The sequence below is a fragment of the Delphinus delphis genome, chromosome 11 (genome assembly GCF_949987515.2).
Source record: "Delphinus delphis chromosome 11, mDelDel1.2, whole genome shotgun sequence".
Taxonomy (NCBI): domain Eukaryota; kingdom Metazoa; phylum Chordata; class Mammalia; order Artiodactyla; family Delphinidae; genus Delphinus; species Delphinus delphis.
Window position 1 is genome coordinate 93,134,036 of NC_082693.1, and position 12,041 is coordinate 93,146,076.

The 12,041-nt window shown below is 56.4% G+C and overlaps 1 non-coding gene across 1 annotated transcript; it reads right to left on the bottom strand.

Annotated features, from left to right (window-relative positions):
• Nucleotides 1-10,436: 10,436 nt before the first annotated feature.
• Nucleotides 10,437-10,566, bottom strand: LOC132434634 (small nucleolar RNA SNORA2/SNORA34 family). The gene has a single exon (XR_009521354.1). It is a non-coding gene; the product is annotated as a small nucleolar RNA SNORA2/SNORA34 family (small nucleolar RNA).
• Between the last annotated feature and the right edge of the window lie 1,475 nt (nucleotides 10,567-12,041).

Sequence of the window (12,041 nt, forward strand, 5' to 3'; positions counted from 1 at the left end):
CATTGAAGACCAGGGATGGGGGACTTGGTCAGAATCCACTCCCCATTCTTCTCCTACCCCCATCAGCCTGCCCTGCTTTGGGCGTCCCCAGACCAAGGCCCCTCCCAACTCAGTCCTGACTTCCAGCCTGTTCTCTGCCTCTTCCCACAGCTCTTCCTTCCCCGGGGGCTTTTTGGGAGCAAGCAGGAGGAATTCCTGGCCACAAGTCAGGGGAGGTGCCCCAGCAGGCGGAAGGCAGCGAGCACACGCCAGGGACCGCTCCAAATTCCAGCTCCCACGAGCCTCTGGGAGTGAGCCGAGCGGGGCTATAGGGGAGAGGCGGGGAGGCCCTCCCTACAGGAGACAGGAGGGCATAGGGGAGCCTGGGGGCTGCAGAAGCAGACGGTCAGAGTGAACGTGGTCAGGGTCCCACAGGAGGATAGCTCACTGCCTCCAATACCCTGATGGGAAGACTGAGGTTCCCTTTTATCAAACTCTGAGGTCCTGACCCAGGATGCTGTGGGGCAGGGGGTGGGGGAGATAGTCTATGACCAGACACCAAGCGTCTGGGGGAGAAGAGGGGTGTCTAAGTGGCTGGATAACATGAGACCCCGTGGAAAGATCCGTGGACCGGGAAGTTGTGGGTGAAGGGTTCTTGGACTGCCCCTGTCCTCAGTGGGTCCAGGAAAGCCCTCCCTCCCTGGCTGCGCCCAGAGGCCCCACTTGTTCATGGGGCGGGGGGGTTGCCCTTGGTGGGCCCAGCAATGTCAGCCGCTGTGAGTTCCGTGGGCAACGGGGCATCCCAGGGAGGGAAGGGGGTGGCAGAGTTTGTGGAAAGCTCTTAGCCTGGACTCTTCTGGGTCCCCCTCGCAGTCCCGGGTCAGGGCCAGGTGCCATGAACTCAGACAGCGGCCCCTGCCCATCTGTCAGCACCAGAGCTGCCACCAACACACACACCAGCACACCCGGCCTGCTACCTGCTACGGCACTGCCCCCCCCCCCAAGTGGCTCATCCTGCCCCACTCCCGGCTCCTGTGGCATCCTCAACACAAGGTGTGGCATCAGACCTACAGGCAACTGGATCCAGACTTCCAGGAACACAGCATCTTGGAACTAGAAAATTCTAGAACCATGGGTTCTTACAATCAGAAAGTTCCAGGACCATCAAATATCGGAACATTTTCATTCCAGGCCCCCAGGGCTCTTAGAACCAAATAATTTCAGAGATGCAGTATCTTGTAACCAAAGATCAGAACCACAGAAACTTGGATTTCCATGGTTTGGAGTTCTGGGAGCACAGGCTCTTAGAAGCAGAAAATTCCCAAACAACAATCTCATTATCCCAGAGGACACGAGCCCTAGGTTCTTCCCACCACCCAGACTAACAGACATCCAGGAACCAGCCAGGCCTTGGTGGGGTCGTCCCACAGTCCCCTGCCTTGGGGAGGTCTCTCTGCTCCTGGAACAGCAAAGGCAGGAAGGGAGACGGGGAAGAGAGGGGGCGCTTCTGAGCAAACCGAAGGAGAGAGGGTCTCTCCTCCAGGCCCTGGGTGGCTTCCTTTGCCGAGAGAGAAGCAGAAGAGAAAGAAAGCCCTTGATGCCACGGGTCTGGGCGGCGGGTATGTGGTCACAGGGGGTGGCAGGATCTACCCCCTCCCTGGCTGCAGGAGCTTGGAATTTTCTCCTGGCAGGAAGGGCCCACCCTCCTAGGAATGGAAAACAATCCTTGGCATCTGGCCCCCGAGGCATACAAGATTTTGACAATCAAGCATTATTATCCTCCCTGCCTCACCCCAGCCCGGTGCAGAGGGGAAACCGAGGCAGGCGGGGTCTCTGTCTAAACCAAGAACCTGAATCTGCCCCTGGCAGATTCCAGCTGTCCCCTTTCCTGACCGTGGAATGTCAGAGCTGAGACAGCCACTGTGGAGAGGCCTGGGTCAGGGCACATGGGATCTGAGACCAGAGAGGGCAGCCATTTACCCAAAGTCACCCAACATGGTGCAGCAGAGTCCCTTATTGCTTCCACTAAGGCTCACTTCTAGGGCCTCCTCCTCCAGGAAGTCTTCCCAGATCATGTTCCCCTGGGCCTCTTTGCCCCTTGAGACTTTACTGTTCCACCAAGCAGAGTGCTCTTAATTACTCAGGCTTTGTTTTCTAAGTATTTTGTGCAAAAATGTCTCGTCTTCCCAGCCTATGCTGTGATGGTGTCTCCCCACTGGCCTGGAACCAGAAGCCTTGAGCTGAGGCCTCCATGGCCCCACTCAAACACCTCCATGGCTCCCCACTGCCCAGGGACAAAGTCTAAGGCAGGCTGGCACTCAGTTAGAGCTTTGTGGCTACACTCCAGCCTCATCCCTTGATCCCACCAGGCATGGGTCTCACTGAGCTCCAGGCAGCCCCCACCAGGCCATCTCTCTGCAGCCCACTCCCCTCCCCACTCTGTCCCCAGCCAGAGCATCCTCATCTCTAAGGCTTCAGCAAGGCCACCTGCCTGGGGCCAGTGCCTCCTCTGTGCCACCTTGGGTTTCCCCTCTGCAGCTTCACTGCACTGCCAGTGGCAGCCTCTTCCCAGACACCCACTTCCCGAGGCTGGGGAGACTGGGCTGGGTCTCACCCAGTCTGGGTCTCAGGCCGACACCAATAGTGAGTCGTTACTGAGGGCCCACCGCTGGTCTCGGCCCCTCACATGCCTTTCCTCATCAAATCCCAGCAAGAGCCTAGGAATAGATTCTGGTCTGATCATGCCCATTTTTCAGATGGTGAGACCAAGGCACAGTGTGCCTGAATTGCTTCCTCAGAGTCACACAGTCAGTGGCAGAGCTGGGATAGGTGCCCTGAAAGCCCAGCTCCAGAGCCCACGCGCTGTCCCGTTAGGTTGCATTGTCCAGGGAGAGGGAAAGACAGAAGCGCTGGGTGCACAGCACTGGGGGGTCTCGGGGCACCCTGGAGCCAGAGACCACCTAGCTTGACCGCCTAAAGCTCCAAGAGGGCATGGCCCTCGATTCAGGATGCCCTCAGCCCACATAATTGTACACAGAGAGACACACAGAAAGTCACACATACGCACACAGACTTGGACGCAAGCCCCCGGCCCCTGGGACCGGCTGCAGGAAGTCCTCAGCTGCCCAAGCCTTTTTCACTTCAGCTTTTCCTAAATTTGCTTTGAGGAAGTTGCTGCCGCCTTGGAGTTCTCCCCTCTCTCTCACGCACTCCAGACCACATCCCTTCCCACCCTGCCTTCTCTGGAAGCCAGGAGAACAGGGAGTGGAGAAAACAAACAGTAAATATGATGAATAATTCCATTCTACAGATGGCGGCAGGGAATAGGCAGTGGAGGAGAGAAAGTTGAGCCCAGAGGGGCATCAGGAGTGCTGGGGGAGCAGGTTGCAGGGGCAGTTAGGATGATCTCCTCACTGAGAAAGCAGCATCTCTGCAGATTTCTAGGCGAGGGGCATTCCAGGAAGAGGGGAGAGCCAGTGCAAAGGTCCTGAGGCAAGAGTGAGCCCGCCATGTTAGAGGAACAGAGAGGAAGCCAGTGTGGCTGTGGATGAGTATGAGTGAGGGAGCGGACGTTGGGGAGGTGAAGGGCCTGGCCCACTGTGGTGGCCTGGGCTTTCCCTCTGGTGACTGGGTATCTGATGGGAGCTATGCAGGGTTTGGAGCAGAGGAGGGATGCTGTGTGTGTGTGTGTGTGTGTGTGTGTGTGTGTGTGTGTGTACATGTAACAGGGCTACCCTGGTGGTGCAGTGGTCAAGAATCCGCCTGCCAATGCAGGGGACATGGGTTCTATCCCTGGTCCGGGAAGATCCCACATGCCGCAGAGCAGCTAAGCCTGTGTGCCACAACTACCGAGCCTGCGCTCTAGAGCCCGTGAGCCACAACTACTGAGCCCACGTGCCGCAACTACTGAAGCCTGCGCGACTAGAGCCCGTGCTCCACAACAAGAGAAGCCACCACAATGAGAAGCCCACACACTGCAACCAAGAGTAGCCCTTGCTTGCCGCAACTAGAGAAAGCCTGCACACAGCAACGAAGACCCAACACAACCAAAAATAAATAAAATAAATAAATTAAAAATACATGTAAATACCAACTTAACCTTTTGGGGTTTTTTTGGCTGCACCGCGCTGGATCTTAGTTCACCAACCGGGGATCGAGCCCTCCTCCCCTGCAGTAGAACTGTGGAGTCTTAACCACTGGACCACCAGGGAAGTCCAACTTAACCTTTTTTTTTTTTTTTCAACTTAACCATTTTAAAGTACACAGTTCAGTGGTATGAAATACATTCACCTTGTCACGCAGCCATCACCACCATCCATCCCTGTCACTCATCTTGTAAAACTGAAACTCCATATGGAGGGATGCAGCCTGACTTGAGTTCTAACAGGGTCACTCTGGTTGCTGGGTGGAGACTAGACAAGGGCACCCAGACAGAAGCAGGGGAACCAGACAGAAGGCAAGAGGCAGGAGCCCTGGTTTCCACCAGGGCCACGCTTCACTGACCACCTGGATGACCTTGGGCAAATCACTTCACTCATTCTGAAGTTTGTTTTTTTTGTGTGTGTGTGGTACGCGGGTCTCTTATGGCCTCTCCCGTTGCGGAGCACAGGCTCCGGACGCGCAGGCTCAGCGGTCATGGCTCACGGGCCCAGCCGCTCCGCGGCATGTGGGATCTTCCCGGACCGGGGCACGAACCCGCGTCCCCTGCATCGGCAGGCGGACTCTCAACCACTGCACCACCAGGGAAGCCCCTGAAGTTTGTTTATTCATACCTTCGGTCAATTAGTCTTTCAACAAATATTTATTGAACACCTACTTCGTGTTCAGCACCACGCTGGGTGCAGAGGGCACAAAATGAGCAGAGCAGACCCAGCCCCTGCCTCGAGGAGGGGCCGTGTGGCTGGGAAGACGAACAGCAGCAAAAATAATAACGCAGTGATAGTCCTGGTGGGGGTGGTGAGGGAGCAGCAGAGACAGCGAGCCTCAGAGGGAAAAGCATTCCCAGCAGGGGAAACGGCCTAGGCAGACGCTCTCAAGGGATCAGCCTCCTGCTTCTAGGAAAGGCTTCCTCTCCTTTCCCTCCTCTAGATAAAAGAGGCCCAGAGGAGCCTGGGGGTCAAGCCCAGATTCCTCTTCTGTGAAATGGGGGTCCTCGTCGTACCTGCCGGCCCTAGATGTGAGGAGTAAATGAGCCAATGCACGGCAGGCTCCAGACACAGTGCACGGACAGGCCAAGAAGCCAACTGCCCCGCTGCCACCCACCCCACCCCGGTGTGGAGAAGCGGGTCCCCTGTGATGAGGTGTGATGGAGGGTCTCAGGGAAGACCTCCCACAACCCACCCCCAAATCTCTCCTCAATTTGCTTCCTGCTGTGCCTGAAATCCCTCTCTTACAAACTCATTCCTTTGAACTGTGCTTTCCCACCCTTCCAGAGCCATCCATTCCTATTTGCCCTGGGCTGGGTGTTGCTCAGCCTTCACAGTTCAGGTCAAGCCTCCCTCTTTCAGAAAGTCTTCCCCGATTGCTGCTGCCCATGGAATTCTCTATCTTTCCCTCCTTTCCTTTCTCTCTCCCCTCACTCTGCACTGGCCTTTGGCTTTCACAGTCCCAGCCTCGGAGCTGAAAGGGCCCTGAGAAATTGTCCAACCCAGACCTCCCTGAGCCCCCATGCTTCAGATGAGGAAACTGAGGCCCATATACTGTGTTCTCAGGGCAGCTGGGATGAGGGCCAGGCCAACAGCACAGATCAGACTTACTTGTTTTTAAATGAAATGTAAAATATTTCACACGTACCAAAGGAACTGTGGAGGCCGCCGCAGCGTGCAGGGTCCCTCAGGGAGGTTTACGTGCAGCTGGGGCTGCTTCATCCGCCCGCCGAGAGGCACTCCCCAGGCTGTGGGAACCACCCTCCCTCAGCAGCTCTCAGATCATTGCTTCCGGGTTTGTGCTATTGATCAGGTTTTAAAGATAAAAGCCAAGCTATGAAGCTCGCTCTGAGGACCAGACTGAACATATCTGTGGGCTGATTTGGCCCTTGGGCTGCCAACTGCCACTTCTGTGGGCTCCGTGGACCTTGGCGCCAGACCAGTCAGCACCACGGGCTGGCTGTGCGAGCCTCGGCGAGGCAGCGGCCTTCTCTGAGCCCTGGTTTGCCATCTGTGAAATGGAAGTAAAATACTGCCTCTTCAGGGGGCCGTCCGCACATTCAGTATTTACTGATGGAGAGTGTGTGCTGGACATTGAGTGAAGACTACAGGGCAGGGGCACATCCCATGCAGGACCCCACTGAATCCTCCCTCCGGCCTCCGAGGGCTGTCGTGGTGCTGGGAAGAGACCGAGCCAGGATCCAGCCGTACTCAACACGCGGGTCACCGCAGCAGACCCAGGAGGCCTGGGCAGAATGACTCTGGTGGTCCCACACGACCGAGGCACAGCAGCTTGTGACGAGCCGGTAGGTAGACTAGGGCTAAAATGCCACGCGTCTTGAACGCCACACCAAGGTGCCTGATGCCTAGGAGGTGCTCAGTACATGTTTCCATTATATGAATGAATGAACGTGCAGCGGGGAGCCATGGGAAGCTCTTGAGCAGGGGAGGGCCCTGACTTTGATGGGATGTATCTGTGCAGTGCTTAGCTTAGTGGCTGGCCCTGAGGAAGCAAGAGGGACTGGTGTCTCCACGGGCCTTCGTGTAGCCGTGCTGGGGAGTTCACAGGCCCTGGCCTGATGGAAACGGTGTGGCTGTGTCAGTGTGGAGATGTGTTCATGGGCACTGCTGTGTGAATGGGAGCTGCTGCCCCCTTCTGCTTGGGCTCCCTGCCTATAAAACAGGGGTGAGGACGTCCTGGTGGCACACTGGTTAAGAATCCGCCTGCCAACGCAGGGGACACGGGTTCGAGCTTTGGTCCGGGAAGATCCCACATGCCGCAGAGTAGCTAAGCCCGTGTGCCACAACTACTGAAGCCCGCGTGCCTAGAGCTCGTGCTCCGCAACAAGAGAAGCCACCGCAATGAGAAGCCCGGGAAGAGCCCACATGCTGTGGAGCAACTAAGCCCGCGAGCCACAACTACTGAAGCCTGCGCGCGGAGCTCGTGCCCCACAAGAGAAGCCACCGCAATGAGAAGCCCGCGCACCCCAACGAAGAGTAGCCCCCGCTCGCCACAACTAGAGAAATCCGCGCACAGCAATGAAGACCCAATGCAGCCAAAAATAAATAAATAACGGGTGATAAAAATAAACAAATAAATAAATTTATTAATAATAATAACAGAGGTGATAATAATGCTCCTTTCCTGTCGGGGGGTACTTCGAGAGTGGACGAGGCACATCCTTGCCCGGCCCGGTGCCTGGAGGGTGGGTAATCTTCACCTCAGGACCATTGCCTGGGTCCCTGTGTGGTGCCCCAGGCTGGGCAACCAGGCTCTGAGGAGTGGCTGCCATGGGGTGGGGACTCCCTGGAGGAGCCCACGGGGGACGAGGTGATGGCCAGTGAGGATGGGGAAGTCGGCGAGTCGGCTATCTTTAGCTCCTTCCCTCACGGCCCTTTTCCTCCGCCTGGCGGCGTGGGGCAGGGGCAGGCGCAGACAGCGGCCGGGAGGGGCTACTTCTCCATAGTCACATGAGGCCCGGTGGCCCAGAGGCCAGCTGCGGGGCTGGGACAGGAGGAGGTGGGGCCGGCTGTGGTACCTGGCTCCCCCACCCCGACCTGTCCCCTGGTGCCCCCATCTCTCAAGCAAGCAGGGGCCCAGGGTGTGCGCCTACAAGAGGCGGCGGGGGAAGGAACATTGGTGCCACGGTGGCTGCTGGGATGAGGTGTCCCTCCTGCTCCTCATTGGGAGCCTCCAGGCCCCAACTCGGTGGGGCAGTGCGGTGCAGTGGTTAGCGCTGGGCTGCTGGTGCCTGGATTTGACTCTCTGCTTCAGCACTCCTGAGTGAGAGGCCGTTGCTTGGTCTCTCCATGCCTCTGTGTCCTCATTGTGCAAACAGGAGTGTCAGCAGGAACCTGGACTCACGACTCACAGGGCTGTCATGACCACTCAGTGAGACACAGCACCTAAGATGCCTGACAGAGTATATTCTAGCTCTCTGACCTGGGAGGATTCTCTGTATCTCTCTGGGCCCCCATTTTCCCCATCTGTGAAATGGGAATAGTGATTGCAAGGATTAAATAAGATGGCTTTGAAAGGGTCCAACACAATGCTTGGCACACAGTAGGTACTCAACAAATAAGCACCCTTGAGGACTTTCCTGGCTGTCCTGTGGTTAAGACTCCATACTTGCACTGCAGGGGGCATGGGTTCAATCCCTGGTCGGGGAGCTAAGATCGCGCACGCTGCACACGCGGCCGAAGAAACCAAAACCAGATAAGCACCCGACTCTCTCCCTTGAGCCAAAATATCCTTTCCCGGCCCCTAGTACCATAGGTTCAGGGTGAAGTAACGCCCAGGCTCAACTCCCAGCCCTGCCAGTTATCACTGTGTGCCCTTGGGCAAGTGGCTCACTCTCTCTGAGCCTCAGTTTCTTGTTTATAAAATGGGGTAATAGTAGAAGCTGCCTCAAGGGGTGATCCTGAGTATTGAGTTTATATATATAAAGTACTTAGGACAGTACCCAATAGGTATAAGGTATTCACAATTACTACTACCTGTCAGCCTGGGCACCACCCTCCAGAGGCATTCAAAGTCAACATGAGCGCTTGTTATCAAGGGCCAGGGGCAGCGTTGTGAGTCCAGGGGGCCGATGGATGCCAAGGACACAGGTCATTCAGACATTTAAATAGTTCTGATGTATTAATAGGCCCTGGAAGTTTCCTGGATGCCACCTCTCTCATTCCTGGGCTCATGGATGTTGCTCTCTTGCCTCCAAGAGTTCGGGTCAGGCCCCTCTCCTCTCAGGGGTCCAGACCTGGCTTCAGAGCCTCTGCTGAAAGGACAGGGAGAGCTATTTGGGCTCCTGGGAGCAGCCCAGGAGTCCGGACCCCGGGAGGCACCCGATACTTGTGAGGTCGGCAGGTCCCGAGCGCCAGCCTGAGTGCCAGAACGTCGCATGCAGGGCAGGGGCACCACAGAAGCTTCAGACAAGTAGCTTCCTGCCAAGAGCTGATGGGAGGAGGGTGAGGCCGCCGGAAGCCAGGGCTGGGCCCCCCCGCCGGGGTGGGGGGACAGGGCTGGAGGCTTTGGGGGATGAGGACTGAGGGGCGAACACGCAGCCCCCACTGGCAAGGCTGTCAGTGAGGATCGGGGGAGAGCACTTTGGGCTGAGCCCTCGAGGTGGCAGCAGCCTGTCCACCCCTCCATCCCCCAAGGCCATCCCAGGTAAGCTCCTCGAAGTCACTGGCTCTGCCTTTTACGGCAATGGTGGCTCCTGCCACCTCCCTGTTCCCACGTGCTCAGAAATTCCCAGCAGGTTTGTTTTTTTTCCAAGGAGGAATGTAATGAGGCTCCTTGTTCTGTCACCACAGGATCCCAGAGAGGTCTGTCTGGGGATTCTGGTGACAAGAAGCACACACCGCCATGCACTTGGAGATGCACTCTCTGTGACACACACAAACAAGGTCTACAGGAGGCCCAGACCGCTGCCCAGCCCACCACAGGCCCACGGAAATGCCTGGGGACCCCCTCATGGGACACCCAGACGTACACAAGAACGGGCGACTCCCAGAGACCCTGGGAACAACATTTACTGAGCACCTACTATATGCCAGGTCCTGGCTATGGAGGCGGGGCTGGGGGCGGAGCCAGCCCCACCTTCGTGGAACTCACTCAGCTGCCTCCCTCGGGAGTTCAGATCTGAGCCCCAAAGCCTCGTTCCCACCTCAGGGCCTTTGTGCCTACTGTTCCCTCCGCGTGGGGCGTTCTCCCCTTAGAGCTCCACCAGGCTGGATCCTTTACACCCTCAGGTCTCAGAAAGGGCTCCTCTGCACCATCACTCGGCATCCCAATGTCCTGTCTTATTTCTTCACAGCATTCATCACTTTTTTTCTAAGTGCATTTAGAGGAATTCCCTGGCGGTCCAGTGGTTAGGACTCCGTGCTTTCACCGCCGTGGACCCGGGTTCAATCCCTGGTCAGGGAACCAATATCCTGCAAGCCATGCAGCGTGGGCAAAAAAAAATCTTTTTTTTTTTTTAAGTAAAAAATAAAGTGCATTTACTATGAAAGTAACTTTCTCAATGTCCATAATACAGATGCACTTTCACAATCCAATATACAACTCAAAAAGCTTTACAGCCCCAAACTTATATTTACTAAGTTTCCAATTTGAATGAAGTCTAAAATATACAAATCAGGGCCCTGACCATACACAAGGATAATATTCAAAGAAAGCTCAGTTCAGAATCATTCTGTTTTTGGATCCACAGCAACTTTTGTAGTAACTAGACTTAACAGTAATATAATTCTAATGAAGAAAGTTAAATCAGGGACCTCTAAATTCTGACCCACATCTATCACCAATGACTCAGATGTTTCTTTCTAATGAATTAACCATTTCATGCATAAAGTTCTGAAATGGCCAACAGACCACAGGAACTTTACGCTCCTGCTTAAAACCAAAACCTTCAGCAAACTGCTGGCCTTAATTCAGGGCGAAAGCGTTATCATTTGTATTACCCAAATATTACCTTAGCAGACAAATGCTTTCTTTCTTACTTTAGGCCACAGGGCATGTGGGATCTTCAGGGATCGAACCCACAACCCCCTGCAGTGGAAGAGCAGTCTTAACCACTGGACCGCCAGGGAAGTCCCTCATCACTTCTGAAACTGTCTTGTTTGCCTGTGTCTCCTGTCTGCCCTCCCCAACTAGAATAAAAGCTCCTTGAGAGATAGCACCTGGAGGAGTGCTCTGTCCACCGCGGGTGCTCAGGTTTCTTGAGAATGAAGCTGATCCCACACACGTGGCTGAGCTTCCCGCTGCCCCTGGAAGCCCAATTACTCGTCCTGACCAGTTCCAGGCGTTCTGTGCACCCGCTGGGGCTGTCTTCCACACTGGGTCCCATAACCACCACCTCTGAGGTGGCCAGTCACCACCCAGATGAGGCTGAGGCTCAGATCTGTGGCCTTGGGTGTGCCTCAAAGCACTCACTGGCCAGGGGCAGGGCGGAAACGAGGATGGGGACGCGGGGATGGTCAACAGATAAGGGCTCAGCCCTTGTCAAGCAAGCCTGCCCCTGAAAAGGCTCTTTGCGCACATGTCACATGTGTGGGGACGTGAGCGTGTGCTCTACCTGTGCTGTTGGAGGCACATGTGCACACCCTCAGCCTGTTCTCTGGACCCACGTCCCGAGTCATCCTGGCCGTACCTACAACTGGGCAGAGTCCTGAAAGGGAGTGAGGCCCAGCCACGAGGGCTCAGACCTGCAAAGCCTTTCGTACCTGGGCTGGGTGGGCAGCTGGGCTCCAGGGCTGGCCTAAGGGTCTGGGGAGGCCCACAGGCTAAGAGGCCAAGAGCAACCGGGATGAGTGAGGGGACACTGTGGGGCCACTGCCCAGCTCAGCACCCTCCCCAGGATATGACTGAAGTTCCCGTGAATAAAACCCAAAGACCAGGAGCCCAGCTCCCACGCCTGGCTCTGCCGCAGGTGCCTGGTGGCCTTGAGGCAGGTCCTGACCCCCTCCGGCTGTGGGCTTGACTCCCAGGATTATGGGGCATCTGAAGAGACGGCAGTTGGGGAAGGGATTCTGCGCCCCGCCGCAAAGCCCGGAGGTCCTCCCGCAGGGCTGCCCCAACTGGGTGCTGCCCACTCTCGCCCCCTGGTGGCTCCAGCCTGAAATGCAGCTCTGGCCAGTCTAGGCCTGGATCCTGAGCCGACGGGTGCTGCATGGGGTGGCAAATTGGCCCAGAAGTTGGCTTTGAGGCCCACTGCCCCCCAGAGATCAGAAGGGACTCCAGAGAAGTGGGCAGACAGATGTTGGGAAGGGGTCCCATGCCAAGGGCTCTTGCTCAGCCCCTCCAGACCTCAGCCAGCCTCTGCCTCAGGGCCCACATGTAATTCCTGCAACCTCCTCTGTGCCTTGACTGGACATCTTCGGGCCTCACGCGAGTCATGGGGATACCATGCTCATTGG